At 51.2% G+C, this 24,442-nt stretch overlaps 1 protein-coding gene across 15 annotated transcripts in view; it reads right to left on the bottom strand.

Moving 5' to 3' along the window:
* The window catches only part of COL13A1 (collagen type XIII alpha 1 chain), a 158,038-nt gene that overhangs the window by 92,394 nt on the left and 41,202 nt on the right, over positions 1-24,442 (bottom strand). The window lies entirely within an intron of this gene.

Below are 24,442 nucleotides of genomic sequence, written 5' to 3'. Positions count from 1 at the left end.
AGTGAGTTAGGCACTTCACCCCTCCAGGGTCTGCCACCCACAGCCTGTTTCTCAAAGTCCCCTCTCAGGCTCCAGCCCCACCTCCTCCATGCCTCTCTCTGTTCCTTTCTCTTTCTGGTGTCCACTCCCCACCTCCCTCCCACGGCCGCAGCAGCAGCCCTATCTCATTACTGGCAACAGCCAAGAATGACAAATTCAAGTGTTCCGAGAGGGAGAAAAAAGGAGTAGGGTTGGGGAGCGGGAGGGAAGGTTTAGAAAAGCAGCCCCGAAGGATAGGGAAGGAAAGGCACTTCTGCGAACATGAGCCACGAAACCCCGCCCTCCCGGCAATTCCCAGCTGGGCCTGGTGCGTCTGCCCGGCCCCTAGTGCCCTGGCCACGTTAACTCAGCTGCGACTCCTGTTGCTTCTTTTATGCTCAGCCAATAAAGGCTCCTATGTTTCCCCGTGCTCCTCCCGTTCCCAGAGCCGGCTTCCTTCTTTCCTCCTTCATCTGTCCGCTTCTCTGCCCTGGTCACCATCCAGGAAGAAACAGCCTCTTTCATGCTGGCCTCTGTCAAGCCATCATGTTAAGCGGGACAAAATGTTTTAGATTAAAAGCAACAGAAAAAGTCAAGAGGTGTAGAGCCTGGGTGAGCAAGCCCCAGGCCCGGGCCTTGCATGCAGGGCCCAGAATAAGCGGGAGGGAGCACGGGGCAGGGGGAGCATCTGGGAGCCATTAGGCTGAGTGGCAGAGGAATGTCACCCAGAATCTGAAAATATCCCCTGAGCCCAGCCAGCCAGAGGGACCAGCCCAGCTGGGAAATCTGTTCCTCCTGGCTGGGGGAGATGTCCTCTGCATGAGAAGCAGGCTGGTGACAAAATTCAGCCTGTGGCAATTTCGGGATGCTTCAGCCACATGGAGTGCAGATGCCTTGCGCCTGCCAGGCCCAATGGGGCCCTGGCTCCCACTGTGGCAGGCTCTGGTGAGGTCCCCAGTGACACAGGCTGGAGCTCTGAGGGCAGCCCTGCCTGTTGTTAGCAGTCTCAGCTGCATAGCTGTCACCAGATGCAACCAGGTAGCTGGGACAAGACTCGACACTCAGCCGGATGGCAGGAGGAGCAGTTTGCTGGGTCTACCCCTGGGAGATATAAATTCTACTGAAGATTTTGAGAGTTTTTACATCACCACACTGCCACCACCATTGTCACTGCATAGTCCTCTATGGTCCTTATCAGGTGCCAGGCACAATTCGAGGGATTTTCCATTATGCAGTAGGTTCTATCATTCCCACCTTACAGATGAAGAAACTGAGGCACGGGAAGGTTGAGTGACTCCCCAGGCCCATGCAGCTAGTAAATGCTAGAGCTACGGACCCTTCTCTACAGTGCCTCTCTCTCTGTCTCTCACTCAGAAAGCAACCTACCCCCGACCCCCCTATTGCCTGCAGACCAAGTCCTCTCCAGGCCTCCCCCTGGGATGCCTGTCATGGTCAGCCTCCAGCCCCCTTCTCTAGACTCAACCCTCTCTTCTGTCTTTCACAGGCACCTTTGTCCTATGCAAGGGAATCTGGCTCTGCCAAGCTCAGCCAGGCTGCCACTCCCCATACCTGTCCCTTACAGGAACTTCAGAAACAGGAAAATCCTCTTTGTGAGCTAATGCTGTGCCATAGGAAGGGGAAGAGATATACAGGTGCTATAACATAAGGCTTTCTCTCTCACAAACCATTTTTTCCCCTGTTAAGGATGGTCTTCATGTGTCCCCCTGGAAAATCTTCAGATGCCTTGGAAAACCCAACTGCCATCCTGCCCCTGCCAACTTTCATCAAACAGGCCTGCACTGGGACAGCCCCGGGTTTCCAAGCAGATGCTTCCCCTGATGCTGTGTTCAATGCCTGGCAGCTCTAAGATGCTGGGGAGCTGATGGCTTTGCAAAATATAGCAGTGCCTGGATGTCACTAGTTGCTCTCCCATGTGGGCCACTTGGCTGTGCCCATTACCCTGGCTGGGCACCAAAGGATGGAATCACTCCAAGGCATTACCAAGTCCCCACAGTACAGATGGAGAAAGAGAGGCCCAGGGAGCTTCGTGACCATCCAGGGCCACGTTGTGGGCGGGTAATGGCGGTGGGACGTTCAGTCTCCTGACTCCCCATCCTGGGGTCTTCCTAACAGAGCACACCATATCTCATGCTGATCCTGCTGAGCTACAGCCCACACTACCACATCTTGAGAGAGGAGGAAGACACCCGGACTCCGCCCATGCACCTGCTGCTTCGTCAGGAGGACACCTGTTTCTTGCAGCAGGGAGAACTATGAAGATTGTCCCTGCCCCCTCAGGTGGGCTGAGCAGCCCGCAAGCAGGCTGTCAGGGGAGGATCACAGCAGCCATCCAAGGTGGGGACATTCTGCCTGAGACCTCCCTGCTGATGTCTGTCACCCATTGCTTCAGCTTCCTGCTGAGGCCACTACCGTTCTCCCCCGGGGTTTGACCCACCTCCTCTGAGCAAGCCGGCCATGCTCCCCCAAAATGGATACACAGGTATGGACCCCCATGAAGAATTCTGGGGTAGCATTCTGGGTCGCGCCTTTTTTTCCAGCCACTTTTTGTATGTTCGTTCATTCAACAAACACTTAACAATGCCTACTGTGTGTGAGTCACTGTGCTGGGCTATGGCTCTCTAAACATGAATAAAGTATACTCATTGTCCTCTGAGGAAGGAAAACTTCATTTTTTAAGCACTTATTATCTACCAGGCCTGATGCAAAGCTCTGATGATACAGAGATGAATAACTCATTTCCTCCTGCTGAGAAGTCAACAGTTTCCTATGTTAGAAAGCTGGAGAAATTCCAGAGATGAGAACTAAAACAAACATGAGGGTTTAAGCGAGAAAGGTTTGCTGTAGGAAGATTCACGTTTTCATTCCTTCATTCATTCAATCAACATGTCCTGAGTGCTCATTATGCGGCAGACATAGACACAGTGCTAAGTATGGGAACTATAACCCCGCACTTGGTCTTTACGACAACCTTGTGAGGTTGGCATTGTCACCCCTTCCATAGACTTGGAACCTGAGGCTTAGAGGTTAAGCAACCTGCCTAAGGTGGTCACCTTGCTCTTAGATGATGGCATCTGATTCTTAAAGTTTTAAAAATTTAATTATTATTATTTTTTGAGATAGGATCTCACTCCATTGCCCAGGCTGGAGTACAGTGGTGCAGTCACGGCTCACTGCAGCCTCAACCTCCCTGGGCTCAGGCAATCTTCCCACCTCAGCCTCCTGAGTAGCTGAGACCACACACCTTCTTCACTGAGGGCAGCCCTGCCTGTTGTTAGCAGTCTCAGCTGCATAGCTGTCACCAGATGCAGCCAGGTAGCTGGGACAAGACTCGACACTCAGCCGGATGGCAGGAGGAGCAGTTTGCTGGGTCTACCCCTGGGAGATATAAATTCTACTGAAGATTTTGAGGGTTTTTACATCACCACCACTGCCACCACCATTGTCACTGCATAGTCCTCTATGGTCCTTATCAGGTGCCAGGCACAATTCGAGGGGTTTTCCTAACAGAGCTACTGGCTCTGTTAGGAGCCAGTAGGCTCTGTCTACTAGCTCTAACAGAGCACTGGCTAATTTCTGTATTTTTCGTAAGGACGGAGTTTCACTATGTTGCCCAGGCTGGTCTCAAACTCCTGAGCTCAAGCTATCTGCCTGCCTCGGGCTACCAGAGTGCTGGGATTATACGCATGAGTCACCATGCCTGGCCTAATTTTATTGTTTAGCTTTTACTTCCATATAGTAGGGCCTGGATTTGAACCTGGTCTCTCTTGCTGCAAAGCCTGTGTTCTCCTGGTTGGAGGTCATGAAGTTCTCACGGGTGGAAGGGGCAGCTGGGCCCTCAGCCCCTTCTAAAGTGGGCAGGTAAGTCCCCTCCCCCTCGACCCTGGACATGGTCCCATCCAGTCTCTGGATCCAGTCCTGGTCCTGGACAGGCGACATCAAGAGTGGCAGGGTGCCCTCTGAGCCATCTGAGCCATCTTCTGACCCTGCTTGACTGCTGGGCTCTCAGAAGCTGGGGTCCTAGCCCCCACCTATGCCTCCTGGTGCCTGCAGCTGACCACCTGCCACCAGCTCTGCCACATGCCCGACCCACCCATCTCTGCCAGGACAGGTGCTCTGCATCATGGGCTCCCCTCAGACCTTGGGTGACTAATGATATTGGTTACACTCTGCCTGCTGGAGCAGGGGTTCTCAGCTCGGGGGGATTTGGCTCCCCAGGGGATAGTTGACAATGTCTGGAGACATTTTGATTTCACAACTGGGAAGCTTCTACTGGTCTGTAGTGGGTACTGGCCAGGGATGCTGCTAAAAAGACAGCGCACAGAGCCTCCTGCCACAAAGACTCATCTAGGCCCACATGTGAAGAGTGCTGAGGATGAGAAACCCACGCTGGACTAATGGCACCAGACCTGCCTCGGGGCTCTCCCTGTGCCTCAGGCCCCACAATGCACACCCTCACCCACGGCCCAGCCCTCACCGACCTGTGGTTTGCCAACTCTTCAGCTCCCATTCTATAGTTTGGCCTGTTCCACCTCCACCCAAGACCTCATCAGGACAAATAGTAATTTGTCTGTTATTCATCTATTGAACATGTACTCTGTGCCGGACACTATGCTAACACGCTTATTTCACTCGGTCTGCCCAACAACCCAGTGACGTATTGATGGTTATTGTTCCCACTCTGCAGATGGAAAAGCTGAGGCCCAGAGAGTTTATGGTGTGTTCAGGCTGCAGAACACATGCACTACTGGGCTGGTACTTGGCCCCAGGTCTGCCTGCTTCCCAGGACCATGGGCCCCCGAAGCTTGAAGGAGGCACATGGAGAAATAAAAGGAATAGCCTCTGCCTCAAAGAGCAGTGAAGAAGGGAAACACAAGTAGCTTTAAAAACCATGAAAAGCAATTTGTCAGGGGCAGGCATGATGGCCTGTGAAGGGACACTGGTGACCTTTAAGGCAGCCTCTGTCTTCTGGGGTTAACCTCAAAGAGAACACCCAAGCCCTGTCTTGTACAGCCCCACAGCCCAAACCCTGACTTTCTAGGGAGGCCTGAGGCAGATTTCTGGGGTAGACCATCTGAATTTATTTGATGTTCCGGGAGCATGGCTGACAAACCATGCTTTGTGACTGATAAAGCACTTCATTATATCACAGTTCACCACAACCCAACTCCCATTTTATAGATGAGAAAACTGAGGCTCTGAGAAGGATGTAACTTGCCTATTATACATGGCTGGTAAATGATCCTGAATCCTGGTCTAGTGCTTTTCCCAGAACAGCCCACCATTAGCAAAGATTTGAGAAGCTTTACATTTCTTAGGAAAAACGTCTGACTATTCAGACAGAGCCAGTTTGTGCAGTCTTGCAAAAGCCAACTGTGCACATCTCTTCCTAACTTGGCGCCCAGTGACTTCACACTGGCGCTGGAAATTGGCCGTGGTGGGAGTATTCACACCACAGAAATTGGCAAAAGCTACACAGCAGCCCCACCTTACCCCGAGAGCCACTTACTAAATGTTTGCCAGCACGCCACAGCTCACATCTGTCCTATAATGACGTCTCTCAGCCACAAGACACCCCCAGACCTTTCCAGCCCAGGTTGATGGGGTGTAACAGGTTCTGGGAGAAGTAGGCAGCAGTTTAAATCACACACACCTACAGTCTCTCTTCCGGCACTCATGGCTGACATTGATAATCAGTCACAGCTCCTTAATGAGCCTAGACAAGGTTTCACAATTCTTTGCAACACAGCCACTATCAATCAGCAGAAATTGGCACATGATATGGAACCTATTAGTCATCCTGGAAACTAGAGCCATCTGGAGGTGAGACTCGGGAAGCAAGTAGGTGAAGCAGGAGGACCCTTTTCTAACTAATCAGGCAGGACTGGGTCTAGCCTTGGGGAGTGGCAGAGACAGAGGTGGAGAGGCTGGGTGTCCTGGACTCCCCAGACACATCTCATACCAGGCGTGGGGACTAGCATTGACTGCAACCCTCTCTCCCATCCCTGTTCAGCTGCTAAGGTTGGCAGAGAGACTGGAAGGTACGAGCAAGGAAGGGACAGGAGCCAGTAAGATCCCCTCCAGCTTAGTTCATGCCCTGGCCCCAGGAGGTCCTCAGAGGACCCCACACTACTAGCTGTGCCACTGCCACCCCTGGAGCCACCTGAGGGCAACCTGAGTGGCCACCTTCCTGTAAACTCCATGGAAGTGGACTTCACGCCTGGCAACCTGGTGGGGCACTTGGTCCGGCTCCATGGTCTTCTGGTCCGGCTCCAGGGTCTTCTTGACACTCTTCCCTTGGCTAACCCCTGCTTTCAATCTGGAGGTGCCCCCTTCACTTCCTTGCTCCTTGCACTGTTTGGCAAGTGCCTGAGGGCCGGTGGGACGGGGGAGGCTCAGATGCCCAACACCTGGGATGACTCCTTCTGTGGACACGGGAGGGTGTGCCTGGGTAGCAGACGTTCTTGGTTACCTCCTCTGCATCCATTCTCCCTTTCTCCTCCAACAGAACCTTAAAGTCCCTCCGGCCTCCTCTCCTTCCTGATGCAGTCCTGTGTTTCCAGGGAAGCTGTTCCCCAGCCTAGCTAGCAACGGGTGAGGGTACATGCCTGGGGCCAGGAGGCCTCATGGAGATGGCTCTGGTGAGAGATGGTTTGAGCAGGCAGAGGGACAGGAGGTCCCCTTACCACCCCTGCAGCTCCCTTGATGCCAGAGTCCCACATCCCTTGGAATGGGGGCTAGCAGCCCTGGGGCTCAGGAAAATGGCTGCAGAAGGCCACAGGCAAGGAGGGCATGGGGAACCTGGCTGCAGGGTTCTGCCCAGGAGGATAGAGGCTGATGCCCAGCCCCTGGAAAGAGGAAGGACAACCCAGACAGAAGATGGCGCCAGGCCACCCCCGTGCCCCTCCTGAGCTGGTCCCCTCCCCCACCCAGCTGTAATTCTGGGTGAATAAAAGGGAGAGAGGGGAATGGTGTCTCGACAGCTGATGAGAACCTGAAAGGCTAAGGGTTGAGCAGGAAGTGGCTGAGTTACCCAGAATTATTTTTCTCATTCTTCAGCAGAAGGCAGGCGCTTGGAAGCATGGCTCAGTGCAGTATGAAGGGGTAAAGAAGATTGTGTCCTGGCACACTGGAGCTGTGTCTCCCTCCTGCCCGTTCTCAACACCTGCTCAACACCAGCTATGCATGGCTGCTGTGCAAGAGGCTGTAAAGGTCACCCATTGGCCCTGACCTTGGGGGCTTCTTTTCTAGCTCAGGAGACCGCCCCATCTGAGTCCCCTGACACGTCATCCTGGGGGACTGTGGCAGCTTTTCCCCGGAGCATGGCTCATCTGCTGGTCACCACACCTACTGCTTCCTGCAGACTGAGGCCAGGAACCCCAGAGTGAGACTGCAGCCCCCAAGTTGCCCACGAGGTGCAGGCCCCCTGACTCTGCCTTCCATCCAGCTTAGAGCCGGGAGTGCAGCTGGTTCTGGGGTGAGGCTGGCCCCATGTTGGTCTCCACTCCCAAGCAAGCTCCTGCCTGGGGGCATTCTGTGGCTGACATTCAGTCCTTCTTCCTTCTCAGGGCTTTGTTGTACCTTTTCTCATTTGAGTCACAAAACAGCCCTGAAAGGCTGGGGCAGGAGTCAGCAGCCCCATTTTCTGAGTGAGGGACTGAGATGCAGAAAGGAAATGTGCTGTCTGGAATTCCCAAACTCCAGTCTCCTCTGGCTGCAGCCCTCTGGGCAGCTCCCCCGCCTGTGGCTCTGGGCCTTGTGACCAGTGACTGGACTGGGAGGGGCAAGTGGTCCTTTACAAGACCCTTGACCGCCAGCCCCAGCCCTTGAGTCCCAAGTCAGGGCTGCTTTCTTCCACTGAGGTGTCACTCAGGTCCCTGAAGGGAAGACAAGTCTCTGGGCATCACACCTCTGACCCGGGACTTCTTCCTGACACCGGATCTCGCCAGTGTTCCTGTGCAAGGACCTGACTGGGGAAGCTCAAACGTCACATCATGGCTCTGCTGGCCAGGGCCCTGCCAGGCGACTGCCGGAGGAGCAGAGAGGAGGGGCTGGCGAAGGGTCACAGCTCAGGTCAGACTCATGCCGAACGCCACCCCTCAGAGGCCTGGGAGGGGCTGCAGGCTTCATAGGTCTTGCTTTGACAACTAGGCCTGTATCTCTGAAGGACGAGCTTTCTGATTTTAAAGTCACATTTATTATGTTGCTATTAAAAGGAAAGGCAAAACCCGCAATTACTTTTGCATCAACCTAATATTAATAACCCATTTTGGTTTGGCATCATGCCAACCTCTAACCAGCGCCAAGCTCCTTACACATCATATAATTTTCTCTTCACAGTAGCCCTATAAGGTAACTATACAAGGTGTGCTATTGTCCACACTTAACAGAGGAGGAAACTGAGCCACAGAGAGGTCAAAGTTCTGGCCCATAGTCATACAATTGAAATCCAGGCATGCCCTTAGCCCCGAAGACATGCATCATCTCACTGCCCTGACAGGCAGGTTTAGTACTATTATGCGCCGTTTTGCAGATGGGGCTCTTGTGGCTGCGCAGAGAAGTTAAGTAATTTGTCCAAGGTCACACAGCTAGTAAATTGGCAGAGCCGCATTTGGAATCAGCTACACCTAAAGTTTTCTTTCTTAACCTTTACATTTATTGCTTCAGCTGCAAAAGCAAATTAAGAGTCAACAAGACTTAGAGGTGGGGGGAGATGGTTAGACTGCTGAGAAGGAAAACTTGCAATGGGTCCTTTCAAGTTCCTTTGAGGACCATGTGACCTCATTCCTGGGCAAAGTTCAGACCACGCTCGTCTCTTGCCTGAAGTTGGCTCCCAGAGTCCCCCATTGAGGACTGATCACGAACCCCATCCGGACACTGACCATCTTAGGAGGAACTTCAACCAGACACATGCACACAGTCTCATAGTTTCACTGTTCTTCCTTTTACTTAGAAGGAATGGGGAACTGCCCAGAATCCTGGACAAGAACACAGGTTTTGCAGCCAAACAGCCAGAGGTTCAAATTTCTACTTTACTACTTACTAGCTGTGTTACCTTGGGCAAGCTGCTTAACCTCTCTGAGACCAGTATCCTCTGTAAAATGGGGGTAATAAGAGTATCTACCTCACTGGATTTGGGTGATAAATGAAAGAATACAAGTAAGATATTTAGCACCGTCCCTGGCTTAGAGTAAGCACTCAATAAACATAACTATGACAATTGTTATGGTTATGAAGTCAGAAATAACGGCATCCAATCCCAGAAGCATATGATACGGCCCTCTGTGTTCTAACCAGAAGAATGGCTAATAAGAGCTCTTCTCATGTGCCAGGCACCATTTTTTTTTTTTTTTTTTTTTTTGAGACAGAGTCTTGCTCTGTCGCCCAGGCTGGAGTGCAGTGGCACGATCTCGGCTCACTGCAACCTCTGCCTCCTGGGTTCAAGCAATTCTTCTGTCTCAGCCTCTTGAGTAGCTGCGACTACAGGCATGCGCCACCATGCCTGGCTATATTTTGTATTTTTAGTAGAGACAGGGTTTTACCATATTGGCCAGGCGAGTCTCGAACTCCTGACCTCATGATCTGCCTGCCTTGGCCTCCCAAAGTGCTGGGATTACAGGCGTGAGCCACTGCGCCCAGTCAACCAGGCGTCAATCTTAATGCTTCACAGGTATTACCATATGTAACGCTTATAAGCCTTTTAAGGTGAACATCAGGAGGCTGAGACAGAGAGAGGCAGCATCTCCTGCCTTGCATCCCAAGCTGGTGAGGGGCAGGCTGACTCTAGGGCAGCAGTCCCTAACCTTTTTGGCACCAGGGACTGGCTTCCTAGAAGACAATTTTTTGGGGTGGGACGGATGGGTTCAGGATGAAACTGTTCCACCTTGGCCCATAAGGATTGTGCAACCTAGATCCCTCATATACACAGTTCACAATAGTGTTCTCACTCCTGTGAGGATCTAACGCCTCCCCTGATCCGACCGGGAGCACAGCTCAGGTCATAATGTGAACAATGTGGGAGCAGCTGTCAATTCAGAGGAAGCTTCGCTTGCTTGTCCGCCGCTCACCTCCTGCTGTGTGGCCCGGTTCCTACCAGGCCTTTAATCACCCTGTTGCCCTGCCTCTCAGATGAGCCCTTAAAATCCTGGAACCCGCAAAGAACACAGGCAGGGCTCAGGGTGTGCTGAGCAAAGCAGAGCAGGCTGGATGGGGCTGGGTGACCATGTGAGTGAAATAGTACAGATTTAAACCATCAGCTTTGAACTGTTGGGACAAATTGCACATTTTCTTACTTCCTTGGGCCCCTGTCACTTCCAGGTTGGGGTCAGAATCATTAAGTCCTGAGTGTGGAAACCTTGGGGTAGGTCTTGCTGGTAGAGACTGCAGTCCCAATTTTACAGATTCAGGCCAAGGGCAGGCATTGTTCTCAGGCTGAACAGTTTCCTGGCCAGGCCTCCAGCACAGGGCAGAGGGGCTGGGCTGCCACACACAGATAGGGACCGTGGGCCCAGGGAAGGTGGAAAGGTTCTCTCTCAAGTCAGCCCTTGTGTGGGCGAGGTGGAAATCAATCAAAGGCGGGCCTAGCCCATTGCACTGTGCTGGCTCTGACCCCTCAACTCCATTTTGATAACAATCTGGAGTCTCCATACTTGAACTTGTCATCCTTGACTGAGTCTCCCAGAAACAGTGAGATCCTCCCACAGGACCTAGAGATATCTTTTTAAGGGGAGGGACTTCCTGCTCCACCCCCAGCCTCTCACCTCAGGCCTTTCCCAGGAAATCAGTGTTTATGCAAGCCTTGCTCCCTTTTCCACATCCAAAAGGCATCCACAGTTCTCCAGCAGAGGTTGTAGTATGCACATCACGGCTTAACATCCTCTTCCTCACTCAGCTGGCTTTGATTTACCACAACCCCATGACATCAAAATATTCAGTGAATTATTCTCATTTCTATGTGTAGATCTCAGTTCTATGTTCCATGTCCATGTTTTTCTACCTTGTCTGTTGTTAAACTGTAAGACTTATCATGGGCACAGTCCTTAATTCTTTAGTCACTACTCTAAGAAGAGTTGAGGGAGATTAGGTGCCACAAACTCCAATGCCTACAAGGAGCCAGGCAGGTCACATAAATGAATGAAGTAGGCCAGGTGTCGTGCAATAGGGCATGGTGGAGACTGGCAAAGTGCTAAGGGCTTGCCTGTGTGCCTACAATGGATTGGATACCCCTCAGCTGCAACCAAGTATTGCCAGTTGAGGATGTAGACCTACTATTGGCAGATCTTGAAACTATTCAAGAAAAGTTGAGAATCAGATATTTTCTGCAAAATCTTATTTCTAAATGCTGATACTAATTTAAGAACATTTAAAAACCACTCTGCAGGCCAAACAAAACCTGTGAAAGAGCTGCATTTGGTCCTCAAGCTGCTAATTTCCAATACACAATCTCTGGGGACCTTCCAGGCCTGAATTGCTCCAATTCCACAGCCCAGAACTTCTGGCCTAGAGGGTGGGCTCAGTCAATCCTTGCTGAATGCATGCTTGAGTAATTAAATGAACAGATGGGTGGGCCCACTGGCTATCATCTGACTCCAGATCTGTGAAGGAGCAATGTCATAACAGTGTTTGGACACTGAACTAGTACGTGAGAGTTAGTTTGACCAAGAGTGGAATTGTTTGGGTACACCACCTTCAAGCGTGCTTGCATCCCTCCCTCTTGCCTCCCTCCTTCTACTTGGCATGGGGCCCAGAGCTGAAGACAAGCCCCACACAAGTCCCCCGCCCCAGGATGCCAGGTGAGTTAGGAGGCTGCTTTCCTCAGGCCCGGAGGTAAAGCAGGACTCCGTGAAGCAGGGACAGGGCATAATTAACAATTAGTAAGGTACTTAATCACCCCTGGATATCTATTTTTCTTAAACCTTACTTTAAATTGCACACAATTAAAAACATACACAGCAATTAGGAATTAGCAAATGTTATAAGTTCATTATAATATGGAGTGTTTAACTTATAATAGCACAATCAAGTGAAACATCATTTTTGTCCCTGTCTCTCAATGAATCCTGTCTCAGGCAGCTGCGTCATTAGTCCGGGAGGGCATGGTGAAGGCGTGCATGTGTAACTGTGGGCCAGGAAGAAATAAAGAAACACACAGCCTCATGGGTGGCAGCCTGGCAGCCCCATGGCCTGCTTCCATGCCACCTGGCTGAACAGCACCACCAACCCCTCTGAATGTCACAAGTGGCCAGGATAACAGCTATCCTAACACCTACTGTGTGCCAGCAGTAGACTGGGCACTGTGTCTATTTACTATTTCTAATCTTTATAACTCGGCCTATCTTGGTAAACACCCAGGCTCCCTCGGTTACACAGATTGCCCAAGGTCAAATCGTGAGTAAACGGTGGAGCTGGGATTCTTGCCTGGGTCTATGAGACTGCAGAGTCCATCCTCTTTCCAGACCAGCACACGGCCTGGAGAACGGGGAGCCTCTGCTTTTCCTTACGCACATGACAAAGCTGTACGGTACCCAAGGTTCTCCAGGAAAGCACTGGCAGGGTTGAGATGAAAGCCCAGAAGTCCGAGCCCTGCGTTGAGTACCTGTCTATTCTGGAATGGCAGATACCACGGGACATATACCATTCCTCTATCTAGGGCCCATGGCAGACATAACTGATCTATTTCAGCGCTGTTTCTTGTACTTCTTGGCAACCGCAACCAATCACAGCTGGTCCCTGTGAGGAAACGTAGTTGGTATCCTCAGCAGGTCTCAGGACAACTGCAAATGAAAGAATTTTCATAACTGAGGATGTAGAACCTCTAACCAGAGTCTGATGACTTTTTTTTTTTTTTTTTTTTTTGAGACAGGGTTTCAAAAGACTGGAGGGCAGTCGCGTGATCTCGGTTCCCTGCAGCCTCAACCTCCCAGGCTCAAGCGACCCTCCCACCTCAGCCTCCCGAGTAGCTGGGAATGCTGGCGCACACCAACACACCCGGCTAATTTACTGTTTTAAAATTTTTTTGTAGAGATGGGGTTTCGCCGTGTTGCCTAGGCTGGTCTTGAACTCCTGAACTCCAGCGATCTACCAGCCTCGACTTCCCAGATTGTTGGGATTACAAGCGCCAGCCACAGCACCGGGCTGAAACCACTGTCTTTTGAACAGAAAGGGCCTTAAGCATGTGGTACGAGAAGGGGCAAAGGGAAAACGAAAGGATGAAGCCAAGTTCTGATGTCTCACACACCAGACCATGTAGGCTGAAGACTGAGGCCCGGGCCGCACAGTGAGCTGTATGGCCTCCTGTGTACCTGCTGGGGATGTGGGGTGCTCAGGAGGCCAAGAAGTCCAGAAACTGGATCCATCTGAGCTGAGAAGAGTGGAAACACTTTGGATTTTACATTTGGCTTTGCTTTAAGAATTTTTTTGGTTTGTTTTTCTGACATATATTTATTGTTCAAATGGCTCTGTAAGAACATTAAAGGACATTTTGTGAAAGAAAAGCCATCATCCCTAATCCCCCACCTCCACTCTCACACAACTGTTTCCATTTTTCTTCCCCCCCCGATCCTCATCCACACGCATACCTATGTTCACAGAGCAGAAATCGGTGTGCACGGAATATGGTCCGCTGCTTCCTTCATTTACCATGACAAGGCAGACACGTTCCTGCATCAGGGCAGCTTTGGAAATGACATCTTTAACATGGCTGCGTTTAAAGATCATATACCATAATTTACCTTTGAGTTGCTTACTAGATCATGAAGTTTCTGTGTTTTTTATATTCTATGCTGCAGTGAATATCTTTGTGCATCTAGCAGTTTTCCTTTGATAAATTGTTTTCTGAGCGTAAGGGAGTGAGCCTATACGAAACTTTTGTATGAACATCATTATGGTTTTTTATACTTGCATTGACCTCACATGTATAAAGTCTTGAAAGTTGAGAGCATCGTACTTCCCTAGATCCTATGGCAATCATAGAGGGGCACATGTGTTCCCTCACAGGAATGAGGAATTGGAGGCTAGAAGGTTAAGAAGCTGAGTCTGGGTCACCCAGCAGATAAGGGGCCTCATTGGAAATGGCAGTTGTGTTTCAGGCTCCTTGTGCAAAGCTCTCTCACACCTAGAAGCCTGGGGTGCCGGGTGGGGGATGGGACATGGGGGGTGCAGTATCCATAGGAAATGGAAACAGCAGGACCAACAGGAGGGTGAGACCTCTCTGGTGGCTTCCCCTCCTCATGGAATGTCCCTTCCAGACAGAAGGCCCTGTCTGACTTTTTAATTAAGAGAAGATGCTTTTTAGAGGAGGCAGGGGCACCCTGGGGAGACCAGACCGTGTTATCAGATGCTGATCGCTAGGAAGATATCTCCCCACTGCTGGGCTGCACAGAACTCCTTCCACGCCCCCCTGCAGCTGGACAGCCCCAGGCGAGGGCTCTGCTGGGGAGGCCAGGCGGATGTCAGAACTCTCTGCAGACGAAAAGTCTGGGTGGTCTCCACAGCTCTGGTCCCTTTCTGTCAAGGCACCGGGAAAGCCGCAGCCCCAGCCCCAGCAATGGGCCGAGTCCACCGTGGCCACTAGCAGCATTCACTGCCTAGGAGAAGGGTTTGCCAGTTTTGCCCAGCGAGGTCCATTCCTCTCCCCTCCCAGCCCAGTGGGGTCTCCCAAAATGGGACAAGTGATCTGTAGGCCACACTCGGCACCGCCCTTGTCCTTGCCCCCAGCCTACCATCCCAACCAGGGGTTCCATGGGGCTGCAAGGCTGATGCCCACGCCCAAGATCAGAGGGTTTCCTGGGTCCACATCAGCCCAGCCACCCCACCCTGCTGAGTCTTAGCCAGACCGGCAGTCAAGGGCCATGTACTGAGCCGTTGCTCGATATGTCTGGCACTGCTCTGTGTTGGTGCTGGGACTACAGAGGTAGAAAAGACAGGTGGCCTTGGGCAAGCCCACCTCTGAGCTTTACTGTCCCCGTCTGCAAAATGGGGACAAAGCAGCAACTCTCCTGTCTCACAGGAGAGTTAAAGGAATTAGATGAGATAATATACATGAAGCGATAAACCAGTACCTGACACATAATAAGCACCATACAAATATTGGCTTATATATTATTATTATTTCTAGCTGTAGGTGATAGACAATAAACAGAAATAAATAAATGGGAAAATGTACACACTGATGACTGCTATAGAGTGGAGGGGGCTGGAATTTGAGAAAATGCTTTAGCCTGGATGACGGAGGAAGGCCTTTCCGAGGAGGTGGTGTTGGAGTCGAAACCTAGATAATGAGGAGGTGGCACGAGAGAGTCCAAGGGATGGTCACTGCACACCAGCATAGCAAGTGCAAAGGCCCTGGGGTGGGAAACTGAAAAAAATCCTCTGTGGTTGGAGCTGTGATGTCTATTACAGTACCTGCCAGCCACCTGTGGCCCTTAAAATAAACTTGAAGTAGGCCAGGAACGGTGGCTCACACCTATAATCCCAGCACTTTGGGAGGCCTGGGTGGGTGGATCACTTGAGATCAGAAGTTCGAGACCAGCCTGGCCAACGTGACAAAACCCCACCGCTACTAAAAATACAAAAATTAGGTGGGGATGGTGGTGCAAGCCTGTAATCCCATCTACTTGGGAGACTGAGACAGGAGAATCGCTTGAACCAGGGCGGCGGAGGTTGCAGTGAGCTGAGATTGCACTGCTGCACTCCAGACTGGACAACAGAGTGAGATTCCGTCTCAAAACAAAAACAAAAACAAAACCACAATAAAATTAAAATAAAATAAAAAATTCAGTTCAGTTCCTCAGCCTCACTAACCACATTTCAAGTGCTGAATAGCCACACGTAGCTGTGGCTACTGTATTAGACAGCGCAGGTAGAAAAGATTATCCTCGCAGAAAGTTCTATTAAGCAGCTCTGCCCTGGAGTTTCAGGAGAAGAAAAGAAATGGACATGAAATGAAGCAGGAAAGGCAGGCAGGGGCCAGACCTCAGGGGATCTTGAAGGCCAGGGCAGGGAGGAGCTTGGCATTTTTCCCAACGGCACTGGGAAACCTTTGGGGTGTCCAGACTTTGGCAAAATTATTTTGGTTCAGGGGTGGAGGGGGAGCTCCCTTCCTGATTTCCCTGATTCTCCCACTTCTCTGAACCTGAGAAATCTTCAGAAATCAGAGCCAAAGTTGAACAGATGTATTCATTGAGCCCAACACTCCCATTTTCTCAAACCTACAGTTGTGAAGCAGACGCAGGAATGCGACAGAAACTCCCAGGACCTCGATTCTCCTGAGGGGTGCATGGCTCCCCTTAGTGAAGGCGGAGATGAAGCCCTGCTCTCAGGACCCCCGGCCCATGTGCTGGTCCCTGTAGAAAGGCCCCTGTAGTGCCTGCTGTGCCGTGCCATCCAGGTTCCCGTTTAGGGAATGAAGGACTTGTCCCTTCATGTGCTAGGGTGCTGCCTGCAGATAGCTCTCAGGCGTCAGTCCTCTGCAGGAGTGCCTTGGCTAAAGAGAGCCACCTTGTCCAAGAACCCCCTTCATGGCCTCGCCCCCTTGGGGCAACTCTGAGGGGCCATCCCAGTTCCAAAGTTACCTGGGTGGGCTGAGGCCATCACTGAGACTTGGCACAGCTCATTGTCTTCCATTGCCCAGGTCTGCTGCCTTTCACTTCTCTCTCTTCCCCTCCCCTTTCAATGGTGTGTACGTAGAGTCTGTTAGCTGACAGTCAGCTTCCCAGGGAACCTGGTCTGCCTCAGCCCCCTCAGCATCACAAGGAGAACAGCCCACCCTTTGCCCATCGGTAAAAGACAGCACTAAGAAGAGCGGTACCCTGAGCAGGATGGCAGAGACCTCTCACTAGGTGGCTTCCTTCAGACGCAGGAGGCCGCTGGAAGGCCCCTGCATTAGACATGCGCCGTGGGGTAAGAAACTCTGTTTCTCGAGTGTCACCTCATGCCAGGCAGTTTAACATGTGGCTCCAGGTCCTCTCCTGATGTCTCTTAAGAGGATTGTTATCCTCATGCCACTAGAGACAGGGCCGAGGCTTTGAGAGAACCCAACTTCCTGCAATTTCTTGATGCCAGAGCTGGGATTTGAACCCAGATCTTATGGATTCCAGAATCTGCCTTTTGCCCTGTATTGTACTGTGTCACACAGTCTAAACTTACCTAGAGTGCCAAACTCAGTGATTTCATGAGTTAATATACAAATTCATTTTAGAAACGTGGACATTTAGATCTCAGCCGTGGACATTTGGATCTCGTCTGCCTTTGCTGTAGTTGAGAACCAAAGTGATCAGCGCCTCCCTCCACCTCCAGCTCACCCAGTGGGAGTTTTATGGCTCCAGGGCAGCCACCAGCTAATGTCTGTCACAGTCACTATGCATCCAGGATCTGCAAATCCTGCTTTGATGTGCTAACAGCTCCTAATGGGAACAGTGGCTAATAAATCATTAAGAGGAGCCCAGGATGACCAACTCGTCCTACTCTCCTGACCTCTGACCTTACTCGGGAGCTGGCCATGGGGCCCCGTTTCAGCCCCATCCCAGAAGGCACTGGGTTCAGGGAAGTTGGAATCACCTGGGCAGCCCACACCAGGTGGGGAGGCCTGGAAAAAGGCCAGGGACATTGTGACTTCTGCAGATGAGAAAAATACCTGTAAAGGAGTCACTAAGGGAATCGCAGCAGAGGTCTACCCTGGGACAGGTCGAGGCAGCCTGGCAAGACAGCAGGAGCTGCCATCATTGTCTCTAGCCCCTGAACACAACAGAAGGCTACACACAGTTGGCCCCACATGTTGTGAGGGTCAGGGAGTCCCACAGAATTGGGGCCAGAGCTAAGATCAAAAGGAGATGTGAGAAAGAAGGAAACAATATCCTTTCTTTTTCTTAAAAGTAAATAAAAATAAAAACATGCCATTGTGCGGGCATCATACGACCACTCTCTCCAAAGACAGAGCAGAGAGGCTGCCGAGCCGGCTGGCGACTGTGGACCATGGGCCTCCATGATGGGGCAGTGGGAAATGATCAGGGGGCACTGCTGCCAAAGCGCCCCCCACCCCCGCTCCCTGTCCCCTGCACCAGGCTAGGCAGCTGGGCCTCTATGACAGCCCCAGGACCCTCCTGGAGGAAGCGGGAAAGGGATTGAAGGCAAGGGCAGCTGCTTCTGTGTCTGATGGGACAGAATAATGGAGTTGAGACCTGGAAGTGACCTTCTACCGGTTTAGGGTCAGAAACCTGTTCTCTAAGCACTGTGATGTCAGAACCTTTGAAAATTCTAAGACATTTTAAAAAATGGTTTAAACACTTCTCTTTGGGTTTGGTAAACTTGTTAAGAGAATTCCAGCCTGTCTGAGCCAGAGGGGAGGTGGAGATGAATTGCCCACATGGATCAGGTGGAGCACGGGGGTATCAAGGCACCCTGGGTGTCAGTACAGAGGCAGCGGCAGGAGATCCCATGGGGACAGCACCACAGAAGCAAAGGCAGGCTGCAGGCTGCAGCCCTTCGCTATGCAAATATCCATGCTAGGTAGCACCTGAGCCACAAGGAGAAGGTGAGTTGTGGAGGGGACTCTTAGGCCCTCACTTTTCCTTAAGTGACCCCCTTGGTACCAGCTGGCTCTTCTGTGGGGAATGCTTCCACTTGTTTTCATAAGGGGAGGGCATCTCTTTCTGGTCCAAGAAACATCCTTGTCCATTTGCCTCCAGAAAGACACAGCAGAAGTGTGGCATGGGGAAGGCAGGTGAGTCAGGCGACAGGTGAGAGGATGGTGCGTGGGTCCACACCTGTTGGCTGCTCTTGCTGTCACTCAGTAGTGTTTTGCTTACACACTGAGTGATCTTCTGTATCGGAGGTTTTCTCAGGGGTATCCTCGGGGATGAGCTTCGGAGCCAAACAGACCTAGGTTCAGATCCCAGCAACTCTTAATAGCTGCAGAGCCCCAGGTAAGTTTCTTTTAATTTCTCTGAGCCTCAGGCTCTTTATAAAGTGGAATTAATAGTACCAGCTTGCAAGGTTGTTGGAAACATATACATATACGTAAGGGTCTTGCACTTAATAAGTGCTTGGGAAATGGCAGCTTTGCTTCTTATTACTAAGACACCCTGCGGGTATAGGATGATTTTAATTCAGCTCAGGCCGGCAGCTTGCTCACACTTCGCCAGCAACCTCAGCTGGACTGCTTTGTGACACTCAGATCAGATGTGGCCATCTGATCCATCTTCCTGGCAGCCTCTGCAATTGTACTGACCCCTCCCCCAGAGCCCCTCAGCCTCAGCTGGTCCCAGAGGCTTCTTCACCTCCGTGACTCAGAGGTCTTGAGCAAATGACTAGAGACTCTATCTGGCCAGACAACCCCCATTCTAGGGACCCAGACAAGCTGGGAAGAGGAAGGAGGTGGGCCAGGGGGCAAGAAGTGCAGTTTCCTGCCTGTGTTCTGAGCATGCTGGGTCTCAGAAGGGTTTCTTATGCCTTTGGGTCAGGGTCCAGCCCTTTGGAGGAAAGGGAACTCCTCCCTCCCAGACCAGCCCCACACCCACTGAGGACCTTGACGGCAAAGTTGTTAGGTTTTCTTCAGGTTTCTTTGCTGTTTCTGTGGGGCCACAGATGGAAAGGAGAAAGAGAGTGAATCAGAGGCTCTCCCCTGCTGCTTCGGAGGGAGGCCCTTGTCCCTTCCTCCCAGGACTCCTAATCCCTCTGCCAGCAAACGCCATTCCTCCCAAGCTGAGATGCTGCAGAGCCGGAGGCTTATATACAGACCTTGTTATTTATTGGGAGGCTTAGGGCCAGGACAAGGTCTGTAGGCCACAGCCACATTCCCTTCTGTCCTGGCTCTTCTCACCTGTGTCATAAGCCTGGAGGCAAGGAGAAAAAGCAGGAGGAGAGAGACAGAATGGGGAGAGAGATGAGGGGATGGGAGGGAGGAAGGGGTACTTGTGCTGAGGGCCTACTATGTGCCTGGTCCTGTAAGAGATGTTTATGGGGTGACCTAATTTAATAGATCGCAGTAGGTCACTTTTATCTAATGTGCGTGCATGTGTGAGCAGTTCAGAAATGTGTGATTTAGAGACAGAATGGTATGGTGGTCAACAGCAACACTGTGGACGGTGGTCCACACCCCAGCCCTAACTCATATGGGATTACCTTATATACAGAGACACATCATTTCACTTCTCTGAGCCTCAATTTTCTCATCGGCAAAATGAGTATAAGAATTTCTAGCTGTTAGGGTTCTGAAGGAGCTGTGGTCAGGCCCTAAGCATGCCGTCTGGCACCCTGTAAAGTAGATGGAAGCTATAATGAGGAGGAAGAGAAGGAAGAGGCTAAAGAGAGACACAATAGAGAAGATGAAGAAGCAGGTGAGGGTCAAGAAAGAGTGTCCTTCTGCTGGGCTTTACCTGGGATTTGGCTAACTTCAGTTTTCTAGCAGCACCCTGGGGTGAGCCCCTAATGAGGGCAGTGACTGCCGCTGGGAAGCACCCCCACTTGAATCAGGGGGTTCTAAGCTGCCAAGCCTCAGGTTCAGCTGCAGCCGCCGTCACTGCTCCTGCCCCATGTGCCTGCACGCCGCGGCTCACCAGCAGCCACGGCAGAGGAGGGACCTCCAGGGAAACTTCCTCTGCCCCTGTGGGGATTTGGTCCCTCCTGGTGCTACCCTCTGAGAATCAGAAAGCACCCTGTGTCTTTAAGGAGGCGCCTATTGGGAGCACAGGAGGGAGGAAGGTTAAGACGATTAGCTGGTGCTAACAAATTTAGGATGTGGAAGAAGTCTTTTCTTGGCTGTCCATCAAAGGAAGGATTGAATGTCCCTGAGCTTGGAGAGAGCAGAAGAAGGGGAGGGCAGGGTGGGGGAGGGGAGCAGAAGGGTGTTCTGAGCTCACCAGCTGAGCCTTCTCCCTGGATGCACCTTCCCGGGGCAGTGGGGGTGTGCGGGAGTTGGGCGGGCAGGCGTGCTGGGCTGGTCGTCTGTCCCAGTGCTGGCCTCCCCATCAGCCTGTCTGTCACCGCCCCTCCCCCCAACCCCAACCCCAGCTCGGGTTATGTCCAAGCAGCTGGGCTGAAAAGTGATCCTGGAGGCAGAGGCCCTTCCTGTTGATTAAGAACCAGGACACTCTCCCCCAGCCCCTCCAGTGCCACCAGACCCTTCTTCATCCAGGACCCTGTCCTGGGGCCACCCCTAGTCCCTTGTTACCAAGGGCTGGGCTGCTCTTCCTCTAGGTTCCTCTCTTGGTTAAGAGAGACATGCATGGCCTCCCAGAGAGATCACAGACTACTCACAAAAGCCTTCATAAAAGTTTATTTCCGGCATGGGCTGGAAGGAGGGAGGGCACGGGAACCGTGTCATGTCCAGGAATGGTTCATTCAGAACTGCCTGGGCACTGGCCTTGCGCCAGGCCTTGGGGAAACAGACAGCAAGGCACTATCCCTGTCCCCGCCCCCAGGAAACCCCTGTCTAGTGGAGGGGAAAAGATGCAAACAAAAAGATATGCTACAGTGAAATTGAGCAGTTCAGTGACTTTCTGAACTCATTGAGCAAAAGGATTACCTGAATTGCTATCTAAATGCAGATTTGCAGACCACAGGATTAGAGATTTTGATGTTGTAGGTCTGACCTGGGCATCTGCATTTTCATTTGAGCAGGTGATTCCGCTGCAGGTGAGGTCAGAATTGGTTTGGAAAAAGGCTGAAATGTCTTTTTCCAAATCAGGGAGCAGGGTTACTGCTAAGAGGTGATGCAGGGGCCTTGTGGGAGGCAAGAAACGCTTCCCAGGGAGGCACCTGAATCTGGTTCCCACTGCGGAGGGGCTGCAGGCTGAGGAAGGGGAAGTAGTGACGCAGGCTAGTGGGTTGGGGATGCCTACTTTGCTGCAGCTGCAGGGGTGGGGGTACTCAGGAGGTATAAGAAAAGAGGACGAGGGCCGGTGTGGTGGCTCACGCCTGTAATCCCAGCACTTTGGCAGGCTGAGGTGGGTGATCACCTGAGGTCAAGAGTTCAAGACCAGCCTGGCCAACATGGTGAATCCCTATCTTTACGAAAAATACAAAAATTAGCCGGGCATGGGGGTGGGTGCCTGTAATCCCAGCTACTTGGAAGGCTGAGGCAGGAGAATCACTTGAACCTGGGAGGCGGAGGTTGCAGTGAGTGGAGATCATGCCACTGCACTCCAGCCTGGGTGACAGAGTAAGTCTCTGTCTCAAAAAATAAAAGAAAATAAATAAAAGAAAATAAAAGAAAAGAAAAAGAGAAAAGAGAAGAGGACAAGGCTCAGCAAGAAAGCACAGTGAAGTCTTGGAGGCATCTTGAGGGTGTCAGATGTCAAGCAAGGCAGGTCTGGATGGGTTTTGTCTCTATCGGATAGAGAATCCTATAACTAGTTAGGTACAGGACCTTAACATAGTATGGTTCTCTTGCTGGCCTTTCCAGCAAGCTCCTACTCATCTCTCAAGATCCTGAGGAAAAGTCACCTCCTGGATTTCCCAAAACAGAGCCCAGGCTCTCCAGAGCAAAACCACTGCAGACAGTAAATCAGCTCAGGAGCAAACCTCAACCCCATCTGCCTCCCCATTGCTGCTGTAATTGACAGTCTGGGGCACCACCCTCTCCAGTTTGCAGTCACCCGGCATATGTACTTTATGGTCTCAAAAGTCCTTTAAGGCAGGCCAGGTGTGATGGGCCAACATGATTTTAGAAACTTTTAAGTCCTACTCAAACGGGTCAGCCCACACTTCCCTTCTCCATGACAAAAGCAAGGATATCTGTCGTCGCCATGCCAACATTGCTAGTTGATCCTTCTTTAGGGTCACTTTGTACTTGCTACTGTTCTCAACATGCCACTCTTAACTCTTTTAATCCTTACAATGGTCCAAGGAAGTGACTACTATTATTATCCTATTTTACAGGTGGGAAACTGAGGCACAAAGTCAGACCACCTTATGTTTGTGATGGAAGCATGTTCTCGTCTCATCTCTCTGTATCTCCACAGGCTTGCTGGGGCCAGGGTGAGAAGCTGGTGAAGTGTGAGCAGGCAGGAGGCATAGGGAGGTCAGATAACTTGCCCAGAGTTACAGTTATGAGCTTCATTCCACTCGCGGATCCCACAAATACTTACGGAGTGTCTGGCATTTGCTGAGCACTGGGCCTATGGCCCATCCTCCCTAGACAGCCACTCTGAGCTGGCCATCATTTCCAAGCACAGAGAACTTTTCAGGCCCTTCCTGACAGCCCATGCTGTTCCCTTTGTTTGCAATGTCCTCCTGCCCTCTCCAGCTTAAATCCTACACCTCCTTTAAGACCTAGAGCAAATGCCACCTCTTCTGGGAAGCCCTCAGGGCTTGCTATTCCTTTCCTTTTTCTTCAGACTCTCCTTGGGTGTTTTCTGCATTCTATACTTTATTTGTGGGCATCTCTCCTGGAGGATAAAGACTATGTCTTGTTTGACTTTGTGACATATCACAAACCTACCACAGCACCTGGCCCACCGTGTGTGATCACAGTGCCTGGCCCACAGCAGATGATCAACACCTTCTTATTGATACATAAATCCAGGTGCACGGCTGCCTAACTCTAGCACGTTTTTACTGGGCTGTAGCACCTCTCATCGTGGACACAGCAGGACACTGAAAATGTACACAGAAGCAAATGGACTTCACCAACCCCATCACCACCATCACCATCATAGCAAACATTAGCTGAGCACTTAATATATGTTGGGTGCTACGCCAGGTTGCTTTATGTACATTATCTCATTTAATCTTCACCACAGTCCATAGAACAAACCTTCTCATTATCCTCATTTTACAGCTCAAAGCTGTTGGATAGAACCTTTTGCAATAATGGAAATGTTCTATGTGTGTGCTGTCCAATATAGTAGCCACTAGCCACAGTAACACTTGAAATATGGCTGGGGTACCTGATGAATTGCATTTTAAATTTTATTTAATTTGAATTAATTTAAATGTAGAGTCGCGTGTGGTTAGTGGCAGTCATAATGAACGCTGCAGTGTAGATGAAAAAAGACCCTAGAGGTTGAAAAATTTGCCCAAGGGGCCACAGCTGACAAGTAACAAAGGCAGGATTTGAACCCAAGGTTGCTGGGATCTGAAATCCAGATTTTGCACTCTCACCGTTTAACTCCTCCTCCTCTTCTCGCTCCAAGGCTGTGGGTGGAGGGGTAAGAGTTTAACATTATCACACCAGCTATCATGTAGACCGACGGCCTCCACGTGGAAGCTGAATTTTCTGACCACTTGAGCAACATGACATGGTGCGAATCTGACCTCTCTGGGCCCCCTCTCCTGCTGTGACAGTGGATGCCGGAAGAGATAGCCCCCGCTCCAGCACTGACAGCCTAAGAGCCATGATTTCTTTGCAGAAGGCCTTTAGTCCCAGGCTCAGCAGCCAGAAAACATAAACAGTTTACTCTCACTGTGT

The sequence above is a fragment of the Papio anubis genome, chromosome 11 (genome assembly GCF_008728515.1).
Source record: "Papio anubis isolate 15944 chromosome 11, Panubis1.0, whole genome shotgun sequence".
NCBI lineage: Eukaryota > Metazoa > Chordata > Mammalia > Primates > Cercopithecidae > Papio > Papio anubis.
Note: the sequence above shows the minus strand (reverse complement) of the source record. Positions and strands in the feature narration are given on the sequence as shown.